The sequence below is a fragment of the Phyllostomus discolor genome, chromosome 9, assembly GCF_004126475.2.
Source record: "Phyllostomus discolor isolate MPI-MPIP mPhyDis1 chromosome 9, mPhyDis1.pri.v3, whole genome shotgun sequence".
NCBI classification, from domain to species: domain Eukaryota; kingdom Metazoa; phylum Chordata; class Mammalia; order Chiroptera; family Phyllostomidae; genus Phyllostomus; species Phyllostomus discolor.
Window position 1 is genome coordinate 44,825,377 of NC_040911.2, and position 26,838 is coordinate 44,852,214.

The 26,838-nt window shown below is 40.8% G+C and overlaps 1 long non-coding RNA gene across 1 annotated transcript; it reads right to left on the bottom strand.

The window, feature by feature from the left end:
- Positions 1-1,247: 1,247 nt before the first annotated feature.
- On the bottom strand, positions 1,248-20,078 carry LOC118496718. The gene is made up of 3 exons (XR_004899276.1): positions 20,066-20,078; positions 18,044-18,048; positions 1,248-1,415 (listed from the first exon to the last, which is right to left on the bottom strand). It is a non-coding gene; the product is annotated as an uncharacterized LOC118496718 (long non-coding RNA).
- Positions 20,079-26,838: the final 6,760 nt, after the last annotated feature.

Here is a 26,838-nt window from a genome sequence, read left to right on the forward strand (position 1 = left end):
TTCAGAGTCGCTTTTGATACCCCATCTCGTAGCGTCTCAGAAGAACACACGTAATTTAACATCTAAAAATTAAAACAGACCTTCCTCTTGGGATTGTGTGAAAATTACATGAGATAATAATACTTACAACCAGAACAATGTAAACATTCTAAAATGATTAGCTGTATTAAATTCTAGAGAAATTTTATCTGGCCTCAGCAGATTTTGGATTATTAACTGACATTAAGTTTCAATGTTTCACAAGGTACTTTTGAACACATCGTTTTTGATGTTCACAAAAGCATGGCGATTATAGGTGTACTGAACAAAGCAGGAAAGAATAGAGCAGTCCTAGAGATTCACTTCATATTCACTTCAAATATTGGGTGCATTGTTTAATTTCTCTAAACCTTAGCTTCTTATTCTCTGAAATGAAGATAAGAAAAGCACCCAAAGGGCAGCCATGAGAATTAAATGAAATAATGCCCATTTAAGTGCTTAGTTCAAATATTAGCTAAGTGGTGTTAAATGACCTGCCCAATCTGCATAGATGGTGGATTTAAGTGGTATAGGACTAGAATGGATAAGATTTATACTCATAGTTGATATCTTTGTGGTCGTGTTCCTTCTGACACCACGGCTGGACCTGTTTATTTCAATCCTGCCTATGTTTTACATTTGTATAGTGGGGAAAATAATAGTACTATATCATAGGGTTATGTTATGAAGCAATAAAACTGTCACTGCATTTAGCAGTGCATGGACATGACTAGCACTTAGTCATGGTTCATTGTCTGCTACTGCTCCCCCTTCTCCCATACCATATAATTGCATAGGTTTATGTACTTTCTGAAGATATTTTTTATCTGCCTATTATGTAAAGACAGCCTTATTGCATACACCGAGGTAAGGTCTTTCCACGATTTGACTAATCTGATGAAATTAAAACAGTTCAGATTCTCAAGCACTAGAATGCATATCTCAAGTGACAGATTCCTGACATCTTGGTTTTGTATCTATTAACCCTCTTCTCATATGTTTTATGCTTATGTCACCTAAGCTTTTCCTGGCTGTCTCTTGCTTCATCAGGATCATAGGAATAAGTCTAAATTAAAGGTGCAACTCCAAGGGAAGGAGGAGGGAGGGGTAGAAACCACAAAGAAAGGGCTTGATTGTTACCAGATAGGCACCCGCTTGAAGCAGGTCTGCCTCAAGGCCAGCCTGTAGTATGCTGGTTCCTGACTTTGTGTAGGAAAGGTTTCACAACATGAGTCCAGGTGATTTTGAGAATAAGTTTATTAAGGCTGGGGACAGTGAAACAAAAGAAAAATTTAGGGTGGAAGAAGTAACAGGAGAGAGCCGAGACAGGGCTATTTTGGCTCCCTAGAAAAGTTACAGGAAAGAAGTGAACCAAGGAGGGGCTGCTGTTAGCTCACCTGTAGTCAGAGAAAAAGGGGCCCTGGAGACAGGATCAGGGAGTAAGGCCAGGTGGAGCTGCCACTGCCACTGCTCCCCTGGCTGCAAGTCTCCTTGAGGCCCTTACAGTTTAGGAGGAAATAAAATGTTCATGCCTGAGAAGGGGCAGGGCATGCTCTGGAATGAGCCCAGGCTGCATCTTTGCTCTGAGGGCTTTTCATCTTTTTTTTTGCACGTGAGAATCTTAGGGGAGAGTTTCAGCAGAATATTCACTAGCTTTCCAGGTGCATTTTTAGTATGCTGATATGACACCTAGGAAATGAGCGCATAAGGGGGTTGGGGAATATTCTTTAGTTTGTATACTGTTTTACTTTTATCTTGAGTCTGGCTTTTAATGGGGTTTTTGTTATTTGGTCCTCTGAGTTCTTCTGTCCTTGGGTTTAGCTGGTACAAATAGCATTAATTGGGTCTCTGTTGTATTTCCCAGATCAGGGAGATTTTAGTTATGCGTTTTTTGGTTAGGGAGGAGAGGTGTAAACCATTCACTCTCAAGTTTCCTTGGTTAGGGGAGATAAGTTTTTGTGATTCACCAGCTGCCTGTAAATTGCTCACAATGTTTGGCCTTGTTGAATTTTCTCATCTCAGTTTCCCCATTCCACTTGCTCGGGAATTTTCCTAGTGTCTTACTATCCTGCTTCATGGTCACCTGCCATAACCCAGCACTGTGAAACACCCTTTAGGCCATAAATAAACATTGGCTGGCAGATAAGTGATAACCTAGAAATTGACACCACAGGGAGTTATAAGGGCACATTTAAAAATCTATATAATCTGAATAAAAATAGTACATACCTAAAAGTGTTAATTAACTCAATACATAGTTATGAGTATTCATTTTGTGCTAGGCATATAAGCACTGTGGATATAGCAGTGAACAAAACATACAGATATACCCACCTGGGAGGCAGACAAGAAGCAAATAAGTAATTTAAATATATATTTTGTTAACAAGCTATCAGTGCTATGAAGAAAAATTCAGCAGGGGAAGGACACAGCAAGGCTGGAAATATGGGTGAACAATATGGAATAAAGCCATCAGGAAAGGCACATTGAGAAAATAGCATTTAGGTGAAGACCTGAAGGAGGTGAGGGGGTCAACCAGGTGAGAATTATGATCAGGAATCATAATTCCTCGAGGGTTCGAGGAAGAAAAGAACAGCAAGCACAAGGGTCTGCAGTGGGAGAATCCTTTTGTGTTGAAGAAACAGCAAAGACAGAAGTAGGGAGGCGTTCCGAGCAGACACAGCCCCACTGCCCCTCTGCATCAATCTAGATGGGGCAGATGAAAGCTTAATGGTTTTGGGTTTTGGTTATCTACTGAGATACTATGTTTATGTTTGTTGAATATGAAATGCCCAATATACTCTAAGAGTGATTTTATTTATTTTTAGACAAATTCTAGCATGGTTTAAGAAACTTATGGAACTGAAGTCTTCAAAGGGAGAATAACAGTGGTGGTGAGTTGGTGGGGGGTGGAACATGAATTGTGTGATTGAATGACCTGCGAGTCAAAACTGTGGGCTCTTATAGAGAAAGGAAAGGAAAGAAAGGAAAGGTTTCAAAGGTAAGGGGGACACTTGCTCTATTCTGGGGAGGAGTACCAGCAGTCATGCTGGGCAGGGTTACAGGAAGAAGTGTTCTCCCTTAAGGACCAGGATTCCAGTAGATCCCTGGAGCAGTCCTTGTCAGCCTTGGCTGTGCGTAGTAATCACCTGGGAGGCTTTGCAGATGCTGGCCCTGGAGTTCCACCCTCAGAGGTTCTGAGTAATTGCTTAGACATGTGGCCCAAGTTATCAGCAGCTACAACAGATCCCCAGGTGATTGTAAGGTACAGCCATTGTTGAAAACCATTGTCTTATAGCAAGAAGGTGAGGGGACCTTTCAGGGATGGTTGAGGTGTTGAGAGATATACATAAAATCTGTTTAAGATACTAACACAATTTCTGATACATAGTAAGCTGTTGACTTTCTTATTCAGACTCAAATGCTTAAATGCTGGCCTAAGAAGGTGACATTCATTCTGAAAGATGGGATCAACATTAAATGAATAAGAACATCTCAGCAGAATTCCTTTTTTTCCCCAAGATCCTTTTTTTAAAGATTTTATTTATTTATTTTTTACAGAGAAGGGAAAGAAGGGAGTAAGAGGAGAGAAACATCAACGTGTGGTTGCCTCTCACGTGGCCCCCACTGGGGACCTGGCCAGGCATGTGCCCTGACTGGGAATTGAACCGGTGACCTTTTGGCTCACAGCCCACACACAGTCCACTGAGTTATACCAGTCAGGGCTCAGCAGAATTCTTTATTCCTTCCAAGATGATATCTTTATAGAAATCCTCCATCTTTCCATGGTCAGCCCAATGTTCTGCCTAGAAATTAGCCATCCCTTATCTTTGTCCATGCTTTAAAAATGAGACTATAGTTGAGGGCAAAGTGAAGAAGTACAATCTTTATTCTTCTCTCATAATTAGCTTGAGAATCAAACATATTTGTCTGTATAATGAACCAGCAAGTGGGTTCTAAGTTCCAGTTTTCCTGTGGGATGAATAAGTTAAGAATGAATTTAAGCCAATTAATTGATTTAAGCTGTAGGATAATAACAGTAACAGATGACCCTAAGTATTACATGACTATCTTTATGATTAGGGAACAAGCTAATAAATTTTTCCATACTTCTGTTATCTGTTGTTATTAATAGAAGTTATGGTCTTATCCAGTGAAAAAAAAGAAGCAACTCAAGAAGAGTTCTAAGAAATTCATAAAGACACATAAATCTTTTCAGAGCTAATATTTAAACCACTTCAGTAATTGGAAAAAGAATGATCAGACAAATTATGTTATCAGCTTCTCATTATATGTCTCACTATCAGAGTAAACCTGTTTATATTTCTAAGCAGATCTTTTTGGGAAATTCTATATAGGCCTGTCTTATTTTATTGTGCTTTGCCTAATTGTACTTCACAGATGTTGCATTTTTTACAAATTGAAGGCAAGACCCTCCACCCTCTGACTAGCTTTATTGCTATATGCACTTTATTGTGGTGGTCTGGAGCTGAACCCACAATGTCTCCAAGGTATACCCATAATATAGTTAATTTGAAAAAGTTACTTTTAGCCCTGGGTGGTGCAGTTTGGTTGTTTGGAGTCTTGTCCCATAAACTGAAAGGTTATGGGTTCAATTCCTGGTCAGAGCACATACCTAGGTTGCAGGTTCAATCCCCAGTTGGGGCATGTATGGGAGGCAACCAATTGATATTTCTCTCTCACACCAGTGTTTCTCTATCTCTCCTCTCCCCTCCTTCTCTCTATATTTGCCTTCTTCTCTCTAAAAGCAATGAAAAAAATGTCTTCAGGTGAAGATTTAAAAAAATTATTGGTAAAATTATATTCTCCTATTTGCAAAATAGTGTTTAGAATAATTAAATGAATACTCAAGGGGAAAAGTGCAAGTAAAAAATAAATTCTTTAGAAAAGTACAGCAGATAGTATACTCATATTTCATACTCCAAAGGAGCTATACATTTCAAATTTCCCACCCAACAGAGGTATATATTGACGAATATGTTAGTGTGACCTCTGAGGAGTCCATATACTGTAAGCTAGCACTAGAGTAGGGTAACTATTTACATTAGGAGATCCTATTTTTAAAAATAAACTCTTAATTTTTGAGTAATTTTAGACTTATGGAAAAGTTGCAAAAACAGTACACTGTGCTCCTGTGCTCCCCTCCACTGAGTTTCGCCATTGTTAACATTGTTACAGAACACAACAAGGGGGGCCTGGGATGATATACTATTATTGAAAGAAGGCCCTGGGTCCGTTCTGTCCACCGCCCTAGGAAAGACATCTCTCAATGCCAGAGATTCGTGAAAAGGAAAGGAAATGTTTATTTAATGCTATACTAGCTTAAAGTAGTGACCTAATGTCTATCAAAAAATCCTAAAATCCCTAAAAACACCCACAAACACACAGTCCTTCCTTCCTTCCCCCTTTGCCCAGTCCAGAGTACCGTATCTCAAGAAAGGAAATAGAAGTCCATGGCTTAGGCAGTCCTCTGGTTCTTCCCAGTTAGTACTCCATCTTGACTGGGAGACCTCCTTGGGTTCCCGGCACCCTCGGCTGAGTCGCTGGGATCTCTGCTAAAACCAGGTGGTGGTTCCCCCTTCTAAAGCTGTGGGGGTCCCCACTCTGCCAGGCCACGTGGTTCCCTCTCTCTGGGATGTGGGAGTCTCCACTCTGCTAAAGACGCGTGGTTCTCTCCCTCAGGGCTGCCGCGTGGTTCTCCCTCTCTCAGGGCTGCAGGACTCTCCACTCCATCAAGTCCGAGTGGTTCTCCTCCTCAATGGCCGCCAAATCTGGGTTTTAAATCCCCGCAGCCAATCTTCCTCTGCAGCCTCATTTCCGACTCCTCCCACACTCGGCTTCACATGCTGGAACTCATATCCTTCCAGCTTTACTGGGCTGCCATCATGAGTCTGGGCAGGTGTGGCCCCATGTCCTGGAGCCAATCCTCTCTGAGCTCCCACGCAGGCGCTGTAACTCAGGGGACCCGCCCCCCCCACCCCCCAGTTACATCTGGGTGGGGAAGTTACTTCCATTCCCCTCGCTTAGAGCTGATCACAGCTACTTAACATATCTATGCAACCAGTCAAAGGTTATAGATATGCCAAATGACCACGCCAGAGCTTAGCTGCAAGGCTGTTGCTATGCTAAACAGTTCTCAATGGCCCTGCTCCATTTGTCCCTTCCCCCAACCCACACCCTGTGGCGGGGGGGGGGGGAGGTGATGGAGACATCCCAAAATCTCCTGGACACCTTAAGTTCTGGACCCCATTTCAAATGCCTATTTGGGGACCCCCCTCTTGGCTGCACCCTGTAACAACATCTTGCATTACTGTGGTACATTTATCCAAACTAAAAACCCGACATTGTGCATTACTATTGACTAAACTCCAGGATGTTTTTGGATTTCATCAGTTTTTCCATTAATATTCTCTTTCTGCTCCAGGATCCAATTCAGGGTTGCATACTGCAGTTAGCTGTCGTGTCTCCCAGCCTCTTCTGTTCTGTGCCAGCCTCTCAGTCTTCCCTTGGTTTTTCATGACTGGTAATCTTGAGGAGTACTGGCCGGGTGTCCTGCAGAATGTCTTCCCCATCTGGGTTTGTCTGATGTTTTTCTCATGATTACACTGGGGCTGTGGGGCTTGGGGAAGACTACCGCAGAGGTAAAGTGCTCTTCATCACATCATCTATTTTAGTCATTAAATTTGGACTGGATAAACTCTGAGATCCTTTCCAGTTCTGAAGGGCTATGATCATATATTTTATAGAGCCTGCTATTTTTAAGTAAATATATATTTTTCAGTTTTATAAATTTTTCTCTATAATTTCACTCAATGATAAGCAGGCAGGGGCGACCACATAACCGATACATCAACAGCAGAAGATTGACTTTATACTTTTGCCACAAGCCATGTGCTCTGTATGGATCTCTAGCATTTCCATATTTATGACAGAATTTACCAGGCCACTAAATAGCCCTTGGCTAAACTTACCATTGGAAGTAAATGTATCAATAGGCCAAGCATATTTTTTAATAAAACAAATGAAAAAACAATTAAAAATAAAAATGTATTTGATTATGGGGATATCAAGGACAAGAAAGATGCTTCTAGTTCTAGGAATCCATGATTCTTTGTGTGAGGATAGGAGAAAAATTTGAGAGGAAAGATGGGTAAAGAGAAGAGATGAGAAAGAAGAAGAAACTGCTGGTGAGTAGGAAAACCATTTTATTAAAGTGATTTTGAGGTTGCCTTATTTTCTTTTATGACCCCTCAGTATTATACTTACAGAGCAACTGGGACTTACCAGTTTTGGAAATTAATGTTAACATGATTTCATTGTGCATATATACTGAGCATATGCTATGTTGACACTAAAAAGCAACATTACATTTGCTTTGCATTTGTACGCTCCTTGCACGTTCATAATTTGATCATTGTAACAGCCTGTATATTTTCATTTGAGAAGGGAAGAAATGGAGTGTCAGGTAAATTGTTATTGGATTTGAAATACAGAAGCACTTTTATGTGGTCTATACCCTTGTTTTACAGGTGAGAGGACAGAGACCTTGAGATGGTCAAACTAGCACTTGCAGCTAGTTAGTGGTAGAGCGTGGTAATAATTGCTGGTCATCTAGTACTCCAGGCCTGCTGGCTGCCTTTGGAGCAAACAGCGAATGCCTACACAGTACTTTTCATGAGTCTGGAATTGTCATTTATCCTCACTACTCACTATGAGGTATGTCTCCCCATTTAAAAGTGATGAAACTGGAGCACAGAAATTAAGCCATTTCCCCAATGTCAGGCAGCTAGCAAATGGTGGGCCAAAGATTTGAACCCAGATTGTCTCACTCCAGTGTCTCTTAACCACTATACCAACTGCCCTAATGTTACAGGGTGCAGCCAAGAGAGGGGGTCCCAAATAGGCATTTGAAATGTGGTCCAGAACTTAAGGTGTCCAGGAGATTTTAAGATGTCTCCATTCCCCACCCCAGGTTGTGGGTTGGGGGAAGGGACAAATGAAGCAGGGCCATTGAGAGCTGTTTTGCATAGCAACAGCCTTGCAGCTAACCTCTGGGTTGGTCATTTAACATATCTATAGCCTTTGGCTGGTTGCATAGATATCTTAAGTAGCTGTGATCAGCTCTAAGACAGGGGAACAGAAGTAATTTCCCCACCCAGAAGTAACTTCCCCACCTAGATGTAACTGGGGGGGGGGGGGGGTCCCCTGCGTTACAGCGCCTGCATGGGAGCTCAGAGAGGATTGGCTCCAGGACATGGGGCCACGCCTGACAGACTCATGATGGCAGCCCAGTAAAGCTGGAAGGATACGAGTTCTGGCATGTGAAGCCGAGTGTGGGAGGAGTCGGAAATGAGGCTGCAGAGGAAGATTGGCCGCGGGGATTTAAAAAACCGAGATTTGGCGGCCATTGAGGAGAAGAACCATGCTGCTTTAGGAGAGAGAACCATGCACAGCCCTGGGAGAAGAAGAAGCACTCGGACTTGATGGAGTGTAGACTCCTGCAGCCCAGAGAGAGGGAACCACGTGGCCTGGCAGAGTGGGGACCCCCACAGATTTAGAAGGGGGAACCACCACCTGGTTTTAGCAGAGATCCCGGTGACTCAGCGGAGGGTGCTGGGAACCCAGGGAGGTCTCCCAGTCGAGATCGAGTACTAACTGGGAAGAACCAGAGGACTACCTAAGCCATGGACTTCTATTTCCTTTCCTGAGATACGGTACTCTGGATTGGGCAAAGGGGGAAGGAAGGAAGGACTGTGTCTGTTTGTGGGTGTTTTAAGGGACTTTGGGATTTTGGTGAAGACATTAGGTCACTACTTTAAGTTAGTATAGCATTAAATAAACATTTCCTTTCCTTTTCACGAATCTCTGGCATTGAGAGATATCTTTCCTCTGGCGGCAGACATAACGGACCTGGGGCCTTCTTTCAATAATAGTATATCATCCCAGGGCCCCCTTGTTGTGTGTTCTGTAACACTAACTCAAATGATTATTTCCTTGCCTCTTAGTTTTATGTTCTCTCTTATGAATAGAACACTTTCAACTGTTGTTATTGTCTCAAGAATTCATAAAAGTCTCACACTGATAGGTATATAATCAACATGGAGATTTTCCCAATTGGTGCTGAAATGATATTGCTTTCTTTGGACAATTGGTACAGATGCTGAATTTCTCCTTAACTGATCCCTTCCACTTTTGCCTTCACAGTGCATTGTGAAGCGGCTCCTGCTTCAATCCAGTTACTCACTACACAAGTACAGATTCTGCGTCCAACCCACAGCCCGCAGGCTGCATATAGCCCAGGATGACTATGAATGTGGCCCAACACAAAATCATAAATTTACTTAAAACCTTTTTTTTTTTGCTCATAGTTTTTGTTAGTGTTTGTGTATTTAATGTGTGGCCCACGACAACTCTTCCTCGATTGTAGTCCAGAGATGCCAAAAGGTCAGACCCTCCTCCCCCCCACTGTATGCATGTGGGATTGGAGGACATTGTTGTGAACAAAACAGACACAATCCTGCTCTCAAGAGATTATAATTTAGTCGTGGTGGAAGGTGGGAAATTTGGGATGGTAGGGAAAAACTTTTCTCATAGTACCATAGCAAAGAGATTAGTTGTTGAAAAAAATAGATATAGCAGATCATAACTATGATTAAGTCATCCCTGTAGACTTAGTACATGATTAAATATTAGGTAGAGTCCTGGTAAGGTTTTAGAAGGGAAACTACCATCATACTTTGAGAGTAATAAGTACAGTATAATGGCTAATATCAGTCACTATGGTTTGTAAGGTTCAATTCATGTCCAACAGCAAGATGATTTTAACATTCCATTTAAAAAAATGTTTGCCAAAGTTTGTTTCATATTTTTTCAAAGGGAAAGGACTTCAGCATATCTGTATTTGATTGAAAGCAAATTGCAAAATGTTTGAAATTAATGAGGAGATAAATTATTTTCTGGTCCCAAACAGTTCTCTATCCCTCAAAGACAAAACTTTCCAAACACACCTAACAATGTCCTGGTAATCTCTGGGAGCTGAAATTATTTTAGTATATGCTGACAAGAGGGAGACTGTGATATTCTTTAATAGCATAAGGTCCATGGAATGAAATATATTTGAAAATTTATCTTAAAAATCTTCATGTGGAATGCTGATTTTTAAAAAAGACATTGCTTATTTATTTTTAAAGAGGTGAAAGGAGAAAGAGTGAGAGAAACTTCAACGTGAGAGAGAAATATTGCTCAGTTGCCTCTTTTTTTAAATATATTTTATTGATTATGCTATTACAGTTGTCCCATTCCCCCCTTCACTCCCCTCTACCCTGTACACCCTCTCCCACCCACTTCCCCCCCTTTAGTTCATGTCCATGTGTCATACTTAATAAGTTCTTTAGCTTCTACATTTCTCATACTATTCTCACCCTCAGTTGCCTCTTGAACACACCAAGACTGGGGATGGAACCTGCAACCCATGCATGTGCCGTGACTGGGAATCTAACCAGAATCCAACCAGCAACCTTTCACTTTGTGTGATAGTGCCCAACCAACTGAGCCACATTGGTCAGGGTTGAATGTTGATTTAATTTTTAACTTCCAGTTGGTTGGCATACATTCCTATTATTCAGATTTCATTATTTATGGCTTTGATATGACTTTAAGAGTAGACAATTAGACAGCAAATAGAAGTAATTATTTACTCTTCTAGTCAGCATTTTTATTTATTTATTCTGAATTCATAAATTCCTATATGGTCACATCAAACCAACTCTTCCTTAATTTGCATGCAGTCAGAGGAAAGAATTATGGCCCTGAAATCATAGAAGGAAATACCGCTTTTAGCTTTGGTGACTCCACAGGGCATCCATTGATGACTGGGTTGTCATTTGTTCATTTTTGCCTTTGCTGCTATTTTCTCCCCACACAAATTGCTTTTCCAATGTTTCTGGAAGCAGCATGGTTGTTTTCACTTGGCACAACCCACTGTTGGATGTCTATATTTCTTTTGCCATCAAATTTAGTGACTTGGTCAGATTTGCTATAGCAGCAGTCACAAGTAAATCAATGCTTTATGTGAAATTCCTCATTTTTATTGTTGAGGTGTTAAATGCAATCTAGATGCATAAAATGATTTATTTCCCTGCCAAGTAAAAAGAACAATAATCAAGTGTATCCAAGATCATTATAGTCACCATGACAGCCAGATTGAACTAGCATCCTAATTATCTCTAGAATCCTTTGTGCATCCCAAGTCCTTCCTTCTCTCACACTTGCTAGTCTTAGAATAACAAATATTAGTCTCAGTAGCTTTTAGTTAAGGTAGTCATCATGATTTTTTTGTACAGTGCTATGAAATTAACATTCACATACATATTTCACCTGTACCCTCTACATACACAAAATCCCATGAGGTTGGGAGAGTCAATACTTTAGAAATGGAGAAACTTAGATTTAGAAGCTAAATTACTTATTGAGGATAATACAGATAAAGTGGCCCTGCTGATGCCAGAAACTTCTGCTTCTGTGATCATTGCTCCAAACTCTGCAGTTCCTTCAAGGTACCAGATAAAACAAGGTTAGAAACGAGATATGCTATCGAAGTCCAACAGTGCTAGTATTACAGAGCATAACAAGGGAGACCTGGACGATATACTATTACTGAAAGAAACCACCCCAGGTTTGTTATGTCCGCCACCAGAGGAAAGACATCTCTCAATGCCAGAGATTCATGAAAAGGAAAGGAAATGTTTATTTAATGCTATACAAACTTAAAGTAGGGACCTAATGTCTTCATCAAAATCCCAAAGTCCCTTAAAACACCCACAAACAGACACAGTCCTTCCTTCCCCCTTTGCCCAGTCCAAAGTACTGTACCTCAGGAAAGGAAATAGAAGTCTGTGACTCAGGCAGTCCTCTGGTTATTCCCAGTCAGTAATCCGTCTTGACTGGGAGACCTCCATGGGTTCCTGGCACCCTCAGCTGTGTCGCTGGGATCTTTGCTAAAACTGGGTGGTGGTTCCCCCTTCTAAAGCTGAGGGGGTCCCCACTCTGGCAAAGGCACGTGGTTCTCTCTCCCAGGGCCACGGGAGTTCCCACTCAGCCAAAATTGCATGCTTCTCCTCCACAAAGCTGCGGGGGGTCAGGAGGTCGCCACTCTGCCAAAGCTGAGTGGTGGTTCTCTGCTAAAGCCATGTGGTTCTCTCTCCTCAATGGCTGCCAAGTCTGGGTTTAAATCCCCGCGCCAATCTTCCTCTGCAGCCCCATTTCCAACTCCTCCCACACTTAGCCTCACATGCCAGAACTCATATCCTTCCAGCTTTCCTGGGCTGCCATCCTAAGTCTGGGCAGGTGTGGCCCCATGTCATGGAGCCAATCATCTCCAAGCTCTCAAGCAGGCACTGCAACTGGGGGGGTGGGGAACTGCCCCCCCCAGTTACATCTTGATGGGGAAGTTCCTTTCCATCCCCCTGGCCCAGAGCCTGGCCACAACTATTTAACATACTTATACAACCAGTCAAAGGTTATAGACATGTTAAATGACCATGCCAGAGGTTAGCTTCAAGGCCATTGCTATGCGAAACAGCTTTCAATGGCTCTGCTCCATTTGTCCCTTCCCCCAACCCACACCCTGGGCAGGGGGGACAGGGCAGGACATCCTAAAATCTTCTGGACACCTTGAGTTCAGGACCCCATTTCCAATGCCCCTTTGGGGTCCCCCCTCTTGGCTGCACCCTGTAACACTAGGAAGGCTCATCCCTAGGAAGTCTCAGTGTCAGTGTTTATCTGGCTGAACAGCACACCACTGGGGATGGGGTGAGACTGTAACCTTGGATGGAAGCCTAGGTTGATTTTTTTTTTTCCAAAGTGAAAGGCAGACAAATGGGAGGCAGTCAGATCTGATGGGTCATTAAGAAAAAACACTCTGGATCATTTCTAACCTAAGAGTTATCACGACCAAGGTTTTGTTGCCTATCTCACTTTTCCGCATTTAGTAAACATTCACGTACAGTCTGAGGGCACACCATGCACATTTTCAGTTTTTATAATCTGACCATAAGATGAATTCCTATTTACTATGGTCTATCTACTCAGGTGCTGTTATTAATCTGATTTCTGCTGGTTGTGCAACTGGAAGCTGTAACCTTAGGTTTTAATCAGGGCCAAGGCTGTAAGAACACAACGCTTTAAATTACAATTTCCGTTTTAAAAACTTCAGAGGTGAGGAGGATGGTAAGAGTTCTTAGTAAATTTCCTGTGTCTCAGTAGCAGTTTTGGAGGGCCCTGTGTTTACGGCCATTTCAGCCTCCATCTAAATTAACATAGTTGTCACTGTTGGGTTAAGGGGAAAGCATATTCCTATCATTGGGTTCCAGTGTTGATACATAAAATCCCTTATGTCGCATTCCTTCTCCACTAACTTTCTACAGCTTCCCTTGTTCTTAACTTTTTTTACCTCATTTAGAAGTAACCAACTTTTTAGGACAAACTACTTTCTTAACTTCTCTTAAAATATACCCATCGATTTCCTTCCTTTTGTAACAGTATTTTTTTAAAATTTTAAAAGAGAAACCATAAAAAGAGTATTATTGATAATACAAAAGTTATCTTGTACACCTTCAGCAATTATTAACATGGATTCATTTATGACAGAAAGCAGGACATGTGGACAAAAAGGCACCATATACTAAACCTGACAAGCTCAGGGGGAGGCCTGCATGCCGGCCTTGCAAACTCAGAGAACTAAAGGAACTACACAGGATGGTCTGAAATTAAAACTTTTAAACTAAAAGCAGTTTGGGCAGGTAGTCATATCCTAGGCCAGAATCTTCCCTGACAAACCAATCTTTAAGTGTGCCTGTTTATTTGCCTTTTTGAATCTATGGTAACGCACCTTTGGAAGGTCAAGGCAACTTCCCTTCCTCCAACTCCTCGGGCACAGTCACTCTACCAGAGCAGAGGCCTCCCTGATAGTGCTTTTGTGTCAGTTGTCCACTGTTAACTATCCTGTATCCACCTGTGTAAAACAAGTATATGTTTATCGTTTTACTTTTTATTCAGTCCCAGAGGTTTCTCCACTTTGCTTTCTCTTGCCTCCCTGATCTGTCACCAATAGATTTCATGTAACCCCTTTGTACCTCCGCTTTTGATTGTGATATATAAAATAAGGCGCAAAACAGCCATTTTCTGGAGCATTTCCTCAATACTTTGAGGTTTTGTTTTCTGACAGATATGGTCAGATTGGCTCAAGTAAACTCATAAAATTATTTTAGAAAAAGAAAATAGATGTAAGATAGATGAAAATAGATGTTTGACAATTCACAAAAAGATCTCATTGCTGGAGTAGATAAGCAAATGTGACCTTTTGTCTGGTTCAGTTTTTTAAAAAGTTATCTTTTTTCTTTATTCAATCTCTGTAGTTCCTCAGAGTTTTTTCCACTCCTTTAATCAGTTACATTTAATAAAGATGCCTTTGGTCCAACGTCAATTTTTCTTTCAGGTAATGAAAATAGTACGAGACAGTTTGTTTCCTTTATTTGAAGACCTGTGTTAGGTCTGTGGGAAGGAACTACAAGACAGACCTGCTAAAACTATGAAAGATCTAATAGTCCAAACTTTTTTACCTTAAGTAGCAGTATATTCCAACAATCTGTACTATTCTAGGGAATGATGGCTTAGGAATGAATATGATTTGAACTTATTTATGTTTAGAAGGTGTCTAAAATTGAGAGCCAGCCAGACCCATCTACTCTGACCATAACTAGCCCTAGAATGAATTGTTTGAAGAAATTGGGTCCCAATGATCACAGGTGGAAACTTTTTGAAGTATGTTCATATTCAAGTAGAGATTGAAGAAGCACAGCCAAAAGAACTGTGGACTGACTGACATTACAACTGTGGATTGAGCAAAAATTATAATTTTTCAGTCACGTGTCATTTATTTGAAACACTAATATATCATATATCATTTTTAGCATGCACTTTACAAAAGCCAAATATATCTAATTCAAATAAAATAGTAGGTGTGTAATGGGTGTAGGCTGAGAGACCCCAGGGCTCCCCAGCAAGCCTAGCTTGGGGACTGGGAAAAGCAGCAGCACAGGATTGAGAGTTACTTTGCATATCAATAACAACAGGCTAACCAGGGAGATGGGTACAACTTGGACCCAAGAGTTAGCTGGGAAGCAGCTCCCCCACCCCCAGCCAGTTACAGAGCCTGCGTGAGAGCTGGGAGATGGGACACTCCACACTGTGGGGCCACACCTGCCCTGACTAATTACGGCAGCCAAGAAAGGCAGAGAATACGGGAGTGCTAGCAGGTACAGCTGATTGTGGAAGGAGTGGGAAACAGGGCCACAGAGGAGATTCCAGTCTGGAATTAAACAAAAAGTCAGGCTACCTTGTGGGATGGGGATGGCACAATGGGGGACAGTGTGAGGCCATGCAGGAAGAAAAGGGTTGAAAGGGCTCTTGCTGGTGGGCCATGAGGAGGTGCCACATGGTTTTGGGTTAAGAACTAGAGATCATGGTGACACAGCTGATAGTGCTTGGAATTACAAGAGACCCACCCAGCTGAGCACAGATTGCTGGGGGGAACCCAGAGAAGAGAGCTGCAGACTTCTGTTTGTTTCCTTTTGGAAGGCAGTACATCTGACTGGCTGGCGTGCTCTGAGACTGGCCTCTCTGGGCGAAGTGGGGAGGACAGTGTGTTTGTGTTGTGGGTATATCTTCTTTTCTAAAGGGAGTGAGATTTAACAGCAGAATTCCACAATTATTCTAAACCTGTATAAAGTTTAATTAAATAGTTCCTTTCCTTTTTAGCAAACTCTGGCACCGAGAGCCACAATTCCTACTGGTAGCAGGCAAAGAAGAGCCACAGCACAAAATGACCCTGGGGGAGGGGCCTATTTCTGTAACAGATGCACACCAATATTGTATGTATTGCAGGTTTCTTCTTAATTCTTGTCTTTAAAAATATTTCTAAATCCTGTAGTAAAATATGGCTTTAAAATAGTTTTTCTTAAGCAAAAAATATTGTTACAAGGGATCAAGACTCAAACTCATGAGGAACTAAGGCAGTAGAAGGAATCATAACATGTGAAATTCTTTAAATAAAAATTTATTAACTTTAAATAATCATGCCTACGTTACACAAAATTTTTTTAAAAGCCCTTTATACTTACAAAATAAAAAGAAAGAAAATAGTATGAGCTTTGAGAGTTTCTCAGCCTAGGCTTGCAGCTCAATTCTGTTACCATTTGTATAACCTGAAGCATGGCAAAAAAATTCTCCCAAGCAGAACAGTGGATAAAATTCATCACCTCTTCAAATTGCTATGAGGTTTATAATAATTATTAAATCAGCATATGCACAGTGCCTGGCACAGTAAAGGTAATCCACAAATTCATTTCCTTTGATAAAGCATATTCTAGCTCTCATCAGCATTTGGGTTACATATTTCACAGTTCCAGTGCACTGCTGCAGGGAGATGGAGTCTGCCCAGCTCCCTCACCTGGATGTCCTGGCGAATGTAACTTAGCAGCGTTCACGCAACCTGAGTTGGGTCCTGCGTGTGCAGAATGAACCTCTGTTACATAACTAGAAGGTCAGTACTGGCACCCGCTGGCTTTGTGTGTACCTAGTGTAGAAGGAAGTTGGAACCTCTCATGGCTCGAGACGTGGCTTGTGGTGTACGTGAGGCACCCTGCCCCAGACTAAAGGCAAGTCAGACATCTTGATGGCTCCACGAATTTTCTTCTATCTGCCTGAATCCTGTGTGAACCTGCCCGGCCTTCAATGGCTGCAAGACAACTGCAATGATGGCCAAGGGAGTAAATAACACACTAATAACAAGGCTGAGATGAATTCAATACATGGTACTTAAATACAACATTTATCTTGTCTAACATCTGTATCATCATGATGAGTTTAGATTAAAGCATACCAAATCTTCTGTTGGACTGAACATCTCTTGGTAATTTATGCAAACAAATAGCTTAAACCTTGCATATAGAAAATTGTGAAAAGTACAGAGATTCTTTCAATTCAGTGACACAGGCTCACTCTAAAAGGATGCATGAACCTAAGTATAACTTGTTAGTTTATCATTCAATCATTTATTGAATAAATATCTATTGAGCTCATATTGTGTATCTGGCTTTCTGGAATCTGGTGAGTTTCCAGGTAGAGAAGCAACCAAAAGTTACATTCTTAAATTCCAAAGTAGCTCCAGTTGATGTGGAGAAAGAGAGGCTTCAAGTAAACTTGGAATTTGTATCATTTCAAAACAGACCAGAAACTAAGGAATCTGTGCAACTGCTGAGCTATTTCATGATGACAAGTATCAGGAAGGGGAAATGGCCTCTTCATTTCAGTGTCTCCTCCCCGCAGTGCTATTTCTTTGAGACCACAGGGTTTTCACATCTATGGCACCCCTGGGAAAATAGCATGAGAATGCCCTCCCCTTTTTTAAAGAAATATTGCTTTATTTGAGAAACTTATACCCAAATTACTTTAATTGGTTTTAAAAAGCCTTAATGAGTATCCAATAAGAAAACATATCCAGCTTCCACAGGAATAAGACAAAAAAAAATGGGGTTGATGATTGTCCCAAATGATATTTCCTAAAAGAAGTAAAAGTTATGTTTAACCTTTTTCTGTTGAGGCAGGGCAAGTGAACCACACACATCATAAGTAAAATTGTTTTTACTTTACAAGAAGGAAGGATTGTGATCCTCTCTTTGATGCCTATGAAATACAAAATACAAGATCCACTCTTCTGTTCTAGATGAGGGGAAAATGTCATCCTTCAATATTTCAGTTCTCATTCAATGAAATCCAAAGTTCTGTTGATTCTGCCTTTTCGATTCATGTACTGCCTGCTCTTCCTCACCTCTTCAGAGACACATTTCTGGCATAGGCATTTGACTCTGATTTTTATCATGAATATCAAAGGTTAAAAAAGGCCTAGGCCATCTAACCCATACCTCTGTTTTACAGATAATAAAACTGAGACTGAGAGAATCGGGACTTGCCAAAGATGACCTACCTGGCAGGTAGGACAGGGCTGGCTTCAGGACAAAGATGCCACACAGCAGTCACTGCCTCTGAAGCAGAGTGTCATGATGAAATCAGTGTTTGGTTCCTTGAACTGGCTTGAATTCCCCCTTAGATGGCTACAGGGTAAACTAAACACACAAAGGATCAAGGAGTGATAGAGATACTTACATGACAATGATCTGTTTGTGTAATATTTAAGAGTATGTGTTACGAAACCTTAAAAGGGGAGGATTTTATGAACTTATATATAAAACTATCTTCCAAAACTGACAAAGTCTTTCTTGACGAGAATTTGAGGCTAGAAGTTTGAAGTCACAGGCCATCACTGCTAAGGGGACAGTTTCTCTTCTGGAAAGATGATTAGGGAGCGTCTTCGGCATTAGTAAATAATAATACCTTCTTTTTAAATACTTTGCACAGTCATAGAAAATATGCATCACTTTATTTAAAAAAGAAAGAAAAAAAGGGCCTGTAATGAATATACATTAGATTTATTCTCAAAAAGATACTATATGTATATATATGTGTGTATATAAATATATATATATACACATACCTGTAAGAATATTTTTAGAATCTTTATCTTCTTGGTAGAGATTTGGTTACAGTTTCATAACCACATCACAGTCAGAGTGAAAGACTCGGAGAGGAGGTGGGTGTTTCATTACATTATTTTCCTAGACATATAACATCTGCATTGATAAGCAGACAGGCTTGAAAAACCAAATGCCCCTTGGGTGTTGTTTATGATGGAGTAGTGGCAAAAAACCAGGTCTTGAGTAAAAGCCACTACCCCATACTATACTCCCAGCCCCTATCATACTACCCACAACATTAATGTCTGAGGAATATACCACTGTCTTCTATTGAGCCACTGGATAACTTGCTTTTTGGACCAACCCCTCCCTACCAACCACCACTTGCAAGTAAAAAAGAAAACCAAACACTTAGAGTTTAAAGTTATATGCTTCTGCTCCAGAAATGTAAAATAAACATATAGAGAGGGATGGAAGAAGGCTAGGAACTCTCCTTAATAAACATGTATCAATATTCAGGAATATACATAGATAAAGCCCTGTGTGCTGGCTTGAAAGGAACGTGTTCATCCAAGGAGTACTAAAAGAATACATGTAGATGAAATCTTAAGAGTCCCAGCTCACAGTAATGACGAATAGCACTCTGAGGGGCCTAGGACTTTTTCCTTCAGAACTATGTCTCTGCCTCCTGCTTTCCAGTCCCAGTCACTCTCCACGTGTCCTTACCCTGTGCAAACTGCTGAACCCACCCTCTCTTCATGCTCTGTAGCAGACACTGGCCCAAGGACATGTTCACATGAGCCCAGAGCCATAGGGACAGGGAAGGGGAGCTGCTTGAGGAGTGTATACTGATGAAGGTAGTTTTTATGCCATGCACAGTGAAACAGATCCTAAGGAGGGTTGCCAGGATTAAATACAGGACAACTGTGTGTATTTGAATTTCTGATAATCATGCATAATTTGTATGTAAAGTGTGCATACTTATGTTAAGAATTATTCATTGTTTATCTGAAATTCAAATTTAACTGAGCATCCTATATTTTTATTTGCTGAACTCGACAACTCTAATTCTGAGTAAGGTGGTGATGTCCAACAAAATAAAATATTATTCCAATGTAAGCATTTAAATAATGTTGTAAGTCTAATTCTTATAGTCATTTTCTTATTTTGAAGGTCTGTGTTTTATAGCATTCAAAATTCATATTATGTTGAGATCTGTAACATTAATGATATTTTTATTTGTAGAGATAGAGGTGATATATAATAAACTGAGATTATTTATATAACTGCAATTAAGTTTAAATATTTGAAATATATACACCCCCCCATATTTAAAAGTAATCTAATTCACAGGTCCTTTTCTTTTTTCAGAATTAGCCTGATAACCATCGAGATAGATTTGAGACTACATCCAATTTGGAAAATGACTGAATCACAGATACAATGACACGTTCCCAGTGCATTGTCTATCAGGAAGGTGGTGATTGAAATATCTGTGAGTATCAGCAAGGAGTCAGTCCCTGTTATTTCATAAAGGCCGTGATCCGAATGATAACTATTTCTTTTTATAACAAAGACGACAGTAAAATCAAAGGGGAAATATTCAAAGTAGGATGAAAGGAATTGGTATGAGAAAAGACTACATGCTGACTAGAAGAAAGTAGGAAATGATTTTGGAAGTTTTCCATCATGGGGCACACTACAATCACTGGCTTTGGCTCTTATAAAGTTTCTTTTCTTTTGTACTAACTCTGTGCTTCCATGATCTCTGCTGAAAACCAGCAGAAAGAGAAAACTTTCCAAATGCTAATAGGTAAATTCAAGCATCCTGTGTCTGTATGCAGCAAGTAGTTACTCGGTAAAGCTCAAAAGCAAGGTCAAAGGCAGAGCAAACTTGCCTTCTCTTAAAATTCGATGTCTTTGTTCTCATAATCTACCAAGAAAGATAGTGGCTAAGGGGAAGCATGGAGCAAAAACAGCTAGGGCAGAAACACCTCAATCAGTGCAGTGGAAAAGACATAGGATCAGAAGTTTTGAATTTTGGACACCACTCTGCCAGCAAGTTCTTCAGTCTCTACTTTTACAGAATGAAGAAGTTGAGCAAGACCAAGCTTGTAAGCTCCCCCTGTCCAATGAAACTCCAAAGAAACTTAATTCAATTCCATTTTCTTCTAAATACTTACTTCCCTTGTCCATCTTTCTTCCATATTTACTCAGCAAAATTCTAACCCTTGGGCAACCCAGTATTGTAACATGGACGTCACCACTCCCAAGAGGTTGAGAAGCACAGGAGAAAGTGGCAGAACTGAGGAGGTTAGCGCCACCCTAGATTCAGAGCCAGCAGCCTTCACCCCCACTGAACAAAGGTTGTCCCTCAGTTTAGAGACAATAGAAAACTCCCCCAAAGGGCCTGCCTCCTCTGTGCTCTACAGACTCACTTCCATCCCACCAAACTGCTTTCCACCTTCGGTCTCAGTGGCAGGAAGATCTTGTCCTAGGTAACGCTCCATTGATTATTATTTCTCTAGAATACAACTTTCTTCCATTTTACTGGAGGATTTTCTTAGCATAAAATGTTTATATAATCTATTAAAAACAAAAACCCTGCTTTGTCTGTCCTATTGGGGTTTCCTTTCTCAAGAATTAAGCTCTTCAAGAGGGTGATCTATGATGATCATGTCCACTCTTACTCCAGTTCCCTCCTTTACTCACTTCTGCCTGACATGCTTTTGCCACCCCAGTGAACAACCCTAAAATGATTGCCTTCCTCATTGTTAAAGCCAGAGGACACATTCCAGCCTTGGGCCTAATAGCATTTGCTTTTTTATTCTGCCCCCCCGCCAACTCTCTTTCTCTCTCCCTTCCTTCCTCTCTCTTCCTCTCCTCTCACCCATCATTTCTCTATATTCCCCGCAACCTTAAATCATGTCTGTGAGTTTTACATATAAGTTCTTTGGATTCTCCACTTCCTATACTATTCTGACCTCCCCCTGTCTATTTTGTACCTACCATTTATGCTTCTTATTCCCTGGACTTTTTCCCCCATTCTCCCCACCCTCTCCCTACTGATAACCTTGTATGTGATCTCCATTTCTCTGATTCTGTCCCTGTTTTAGTTGTTTGCTTAGTTTGTTTTTGTTTTTTAGATTCAGTTGATAGTTGTGAGTTTATTGTTATTTTACGGTTCATAGTTTTGATCTTCTTTTTCTTAGATACATCCCTTTAACATTTCATATAATGAGGCCTTGGTGATGATGAACTCTTTTAACTTGACCTTATCTGGGAAGCACTTAATCTGCCCTTCTGTAACAGGGTGCAGCCAAGAGGCGGGGGGCAAATAGGGATTTGGAATGGGGTCCAGAACTCCATTCAGAAGGTGTTCAGGAAATATTAGGATGTCCTCACCCCTTCCCCCACAGGTGTGGGTTGGGGGAAGGGACACATGGAGCAGGGCCATTGAGAGCTGTTTCACATAGCAACAGCTTTGCAGCTACCCTCTGGTGTGGTCATTTAACATATCTATAACCTTTAACTGGTTACATAGATATGTTAAATAGATGTGGCCCTGCTGTGAGCCAGGGGAATGGAAGTAACTTCCCTACCAAGATGTAACTGGGGGGCAGGTCCCCTAAGTTACAGTGCTTGTGTGGGAGCTTGGAGAAGATTGGCTCTGTGACATGGGGCCATGCCTGCCCAGATTCACGACGGCAGCCCAGTAAAGCTGGAAGGATATGAGTGCTGGCAGGTGTAACTGATTGTAGGAGGAGTCGGAATGGGGCTGCAGAGGAAGATTGGCATGGGGATTTAAACCCAGACTCGGCAGCCATGGCTGGGAGAATCACACGGCTGTGGCAGTGCAGAGAGAGGACCACTCGGCCTTTAGCAGGGTGGGGACTCCTACAGCTCTGTGAGAGAGAATCACCATGTGGCTTTAGCAGAGAACCACCACTCAGCTTTGGCAGAATGGTGATCCCCCTCCTTGCAGCCATTGAGGGAGGAGAACCATGCGGTTTTGGCTGAGTGGACATTCCCACAGCCATTGTGTGGAGAAGGACCAGGCAACTGGGGCAGTGGAGAGAGAACCATGCAGCTTTGCCAGAGTGGGGACCCCCGCAGCTTTAGAAAGGGGAACCACCACCTGGCTTTAGTAGAGATCCCGGTGACACAGATGATGGTTCTGGGAACCAAGGGAGGCCTACCAGCCGAGCGCAGATTACTAGGAAGAACTGGGGGCTGCCTGAGCCAAGGACTTCTATTTCTTTTCCTGAGATACAGTACCCCAGACTGGGAAAAGGGGGAAGGAAGGACTATGTGTGTTTGTGGGTGTTTTAAGGGAATTTGGGATTTTGATGAACACATTAGGTCACTACTTTAAGTCTGTACAGCATTAAATAAACATTTCCTTTCCTTTTCATGAATCTCTGGCATTGAGAGACATCTTCCCTCTGGCAGCAGACATAACGAACCCGGGAGGTTTCTTTCAGTAACAGTATATCTCCCCGGGCCCCCTGCCCTGTGTTGTTCTGTAACACTTCCACTCTAAATGATAGCTTTGCTGGATAGAGTTTTAAAAGACAACCCTTACATCCACATCCCCGATCTCATCTCCAGCCATTCTCCTCTGTTGTGCTCTATATTCTTGTCAAAACAAATGCCTGAGGTTTCTAAAATGTGTCATGTTGGTAGTTTCCCAGGGCCTTTGCACATGCTTATTTTTTTTGAAGATTTTTACATTTATTTTTATAAAACATTTCTAGCTGCTTTTAACACAGGCATTTTAAAATAGGTGCTATATTAGTATTACTATGAGTGTGCATTTAGGTTTAAGTATGACTATTAGTAAAGACACTGGCTAAGCTGCTATAGTAAAAACAAAAACAACAAGAGTTAAAAAACATTGGCTCTAGCAAGGTAGAAGCTTAATTCTCACATAAAAGCTGTGTCCAGATAGCCCAGGGAGGCTTGGCAGGTCTGTGCAGAGGACCAATTTCCTTCTGTCAGGCTACTCTGCCATGTTCTAGAACTGCTCTGTCCCTATTTCTGTCAAGTTCTTAAAACATGGCTAGTCCAAACTAGGACATACTGCAAGCATGAAATACCAGAATTCAAACTATCTTGTTAATACCTTCATATTGATTAAGAAGTTTTAAATTACATGTGTGGCTCACATTATTCTCTACTGGATGCTGCTGTTTTAGAATGTAGTAGATTATCTTCATCTATATGGTGAAAGCCAGCTTACAATGCCACATACATGGTCAGAGAAACAAGTTGGAATAGTAGAGGGCAAGTCATCTTTTTGAAGGAGATGTATGTAATTTGCTCACATCAGTTCACCCACATTTCATTGATGAGAAATTAGTCATGTGGCCCCAACAAACTACAGAGAATACAAGGAAATGTGGTATGTGCATGCGTAGTGATATGCCATATTGGAAAGAAAAAAAGGAGAATGGAGTCTAACATAATAGATTCTAATTAGTTTCTTTCACAGGTATGTTTTTAAGAAGAGGAAGTAGAGTTGATTTTGAGTAGAGGAAGTTGAAAGGTGTTCCTTGGGAGAGGAGATAGGGAAAAAATAGACTAGAAGGTATTCAGAAACCTAGTGAAAAATAACCAAATTAAGATATTTGAACAGCTGGGTTGAGAAAGTAAATCAAGGTAGAAGATGTAAGCAATGGCTGAGGGAATAAAGGGGTTGGCCAAGGAAGAAAATACCCTCATGCTAAAGGCAGTGCACAGTAGACGGAGGAAGGAGGGTATATGTAGTTTGCTCTCTGCCTGTGTAGCTGGAGCCTAGAAAGTTTAAATATGGCTTTGGTCTTAAATGTTGGAGAATTGATGTGGTTAATCAGTAGTAAACTGAGATCTGAAAGGCCTCAGAACAGAGGATGATGAAGAGAGAACATAATGGTGCACAATAAATACATGGGTAAATCTCACAGACACAATGTTGAACAACAGAATCAAGACAAAAGAATGTATATTGTATTTTTCCATTTATATAATGTTCAAAAAGTAGAAAATCCAATCAATGGTTATAGACATCAAATGCTCATGGCCTTGGGGCAGAGTAATGCATAAGATGAGCCATAAGGTAGGCCTCTGAGATGCAAGTAATGTTCTATATCTTGATCTAGGTACTGTTTATATGAGTATGCTGCTTGGTAAAAAGTCATTATTGACATGTATGTACTTTTATGTATTCATATTATGTTTCAATACAAATTGTGTAGAGACAAGCAAGCACATAAGGGAAGGGGTTACTATGACTGATATAGAGCCTACATTATAGACCAATTATGACTATTCCTTGGGAATGGGGAGAGGATGACCTTAACCTGAGCACATTGCTGCTCACTTAATACCTGAAAAAAAAATCAAGGTTCTGTTTACAAGTAAGCAGGAGAGAATGGCTTTTTAGTGGGCAGCAAATTGTGACTGACACATGCAGCTATTTTTAAAATAGCTTAGATCCATATTTATTAATGTCCACCATAAATTCTGAAATAGGAAAGGTAAGATGTTAAGTACTATTCTTATTCTATTCAAAATGACCTTCCCATATATGGGAAAAGTGTTGAAAAGGGCATGCCAGCCTATGAATTGGGGGTCCCCAGCAATCCCACTTCTTGGTATTTATTCAAAGAAAATGAAAACACTAATTTGAAAAGATATATGCACCTCTATGTTTATTGCAACATAATTTACAGTAGCTCAGCTATAGAAGCAACCTAGGTGTCCACTGACAGATGATTGGATTAAGAAGATATGGCATATATGCAATGGAATATTCTCAACAATAAAAAAGAATGAAATTTTGCCATTTGTGACAACCTATATGGACCTGGAGAACATTATGTTAAGTGAAATGTCACACAGAGAAAGATAGGTACCATATGGTTTCACTTATATGTGGAATCTAAAACATACAAACAAACAAAACAGAGCAAAACAAAAATAGAAACAGGGACCAAAGGGATGGTTTCCAAAGGGGAGGGGGCTAGGTAGAAGAGGTGAAGGAGAATACCAGTCAGTGATATTGTGATGTTTGCACAGTGACAGATGAGCACTAGAATTAGGGGTGATCACACTATAAGGAATAAAAATATTGAGTCACTATATTGTATACCTGAAACTAACATAAGCTATATAATATTGAATACCAACTATGCTTAAATTAAAAAAAAATACTGGGTCTATGAGGGCAGAAGGGTGAGGAAATGGGGAGGAAGGTTAAACTTATTAGGGTTTTCTTTTTTTGCATTGTATCACTGACTGTAAGAGGCATGTGTATTTTTGCATTTTTGAAGCAGAATTTACCAGGAAGATTAAAACTAAAAAATCATTAACCTCTTAAATTAGAATCTAAGTGGCCAGAATGGGGACATTTCATGAAGTTGCACCTAGCATAGACCTGAAGTCCAGGTGGTGACATTTTCTCCTTTGTCCTTAGTATCTCATAGAAGAATCACGCCTTCAGCTGACTGCTAACAGTGCAGCAACAGAAGACATGGCTCTTCCTAACAGCTTGGGTTCCTCAGGGCCATTTCTTGAGTGAAATTCAGAAACTGTTAGTGTACAGCTTCTTGGGAAGCAGAATGCTCAGCAGCATTCAATTCCTTTCTGTGACTTTGGTATTAAAATCTGTGGAGAAGGAAAAAGTGGGAAAAAGTCAGTTCTGTCTGGCAACACCCACCTGCCAGAGGCTTTTGCTAAATGGTGGAGAAAGGGCACCACCATGGTGAACAAAATGGGTGTCTCCCAGCAACCTGCAGTTCACAGCTCTGAAGATCAGGAGCAATCAAGTTATCCTTCACAATGCAGATTTTTCAATAGCCATGTGTCACCACTCCACCTAAGAAATGCTAATTAACAGTGACACTACAGGATCAAATTCACCTGCAGGACTTTTTCTCATTTATTAAAGTTGCCTTAACTTTTTCTCAGGTATGAAACAAAGAGCAGTAAAAAAGATAAATTGTTGTATCATTTATTTAACACTGAATTACTCATTTCTACATTCCTTCTTGGCTATGAATTTCATGTTAAGCAATTCATAAAACAGCTATGAAAATACAATCAAGATTCATTTCAAACAGTCTGTATTTCCTAAGATTTTTTTTTAAAGAAATGTTACCAGAAATACCAGCTTTGGCTTCCTGAAATTAGAGGTAAGCCCTTTTTCAAGTGGATAGGTAACAGTAGT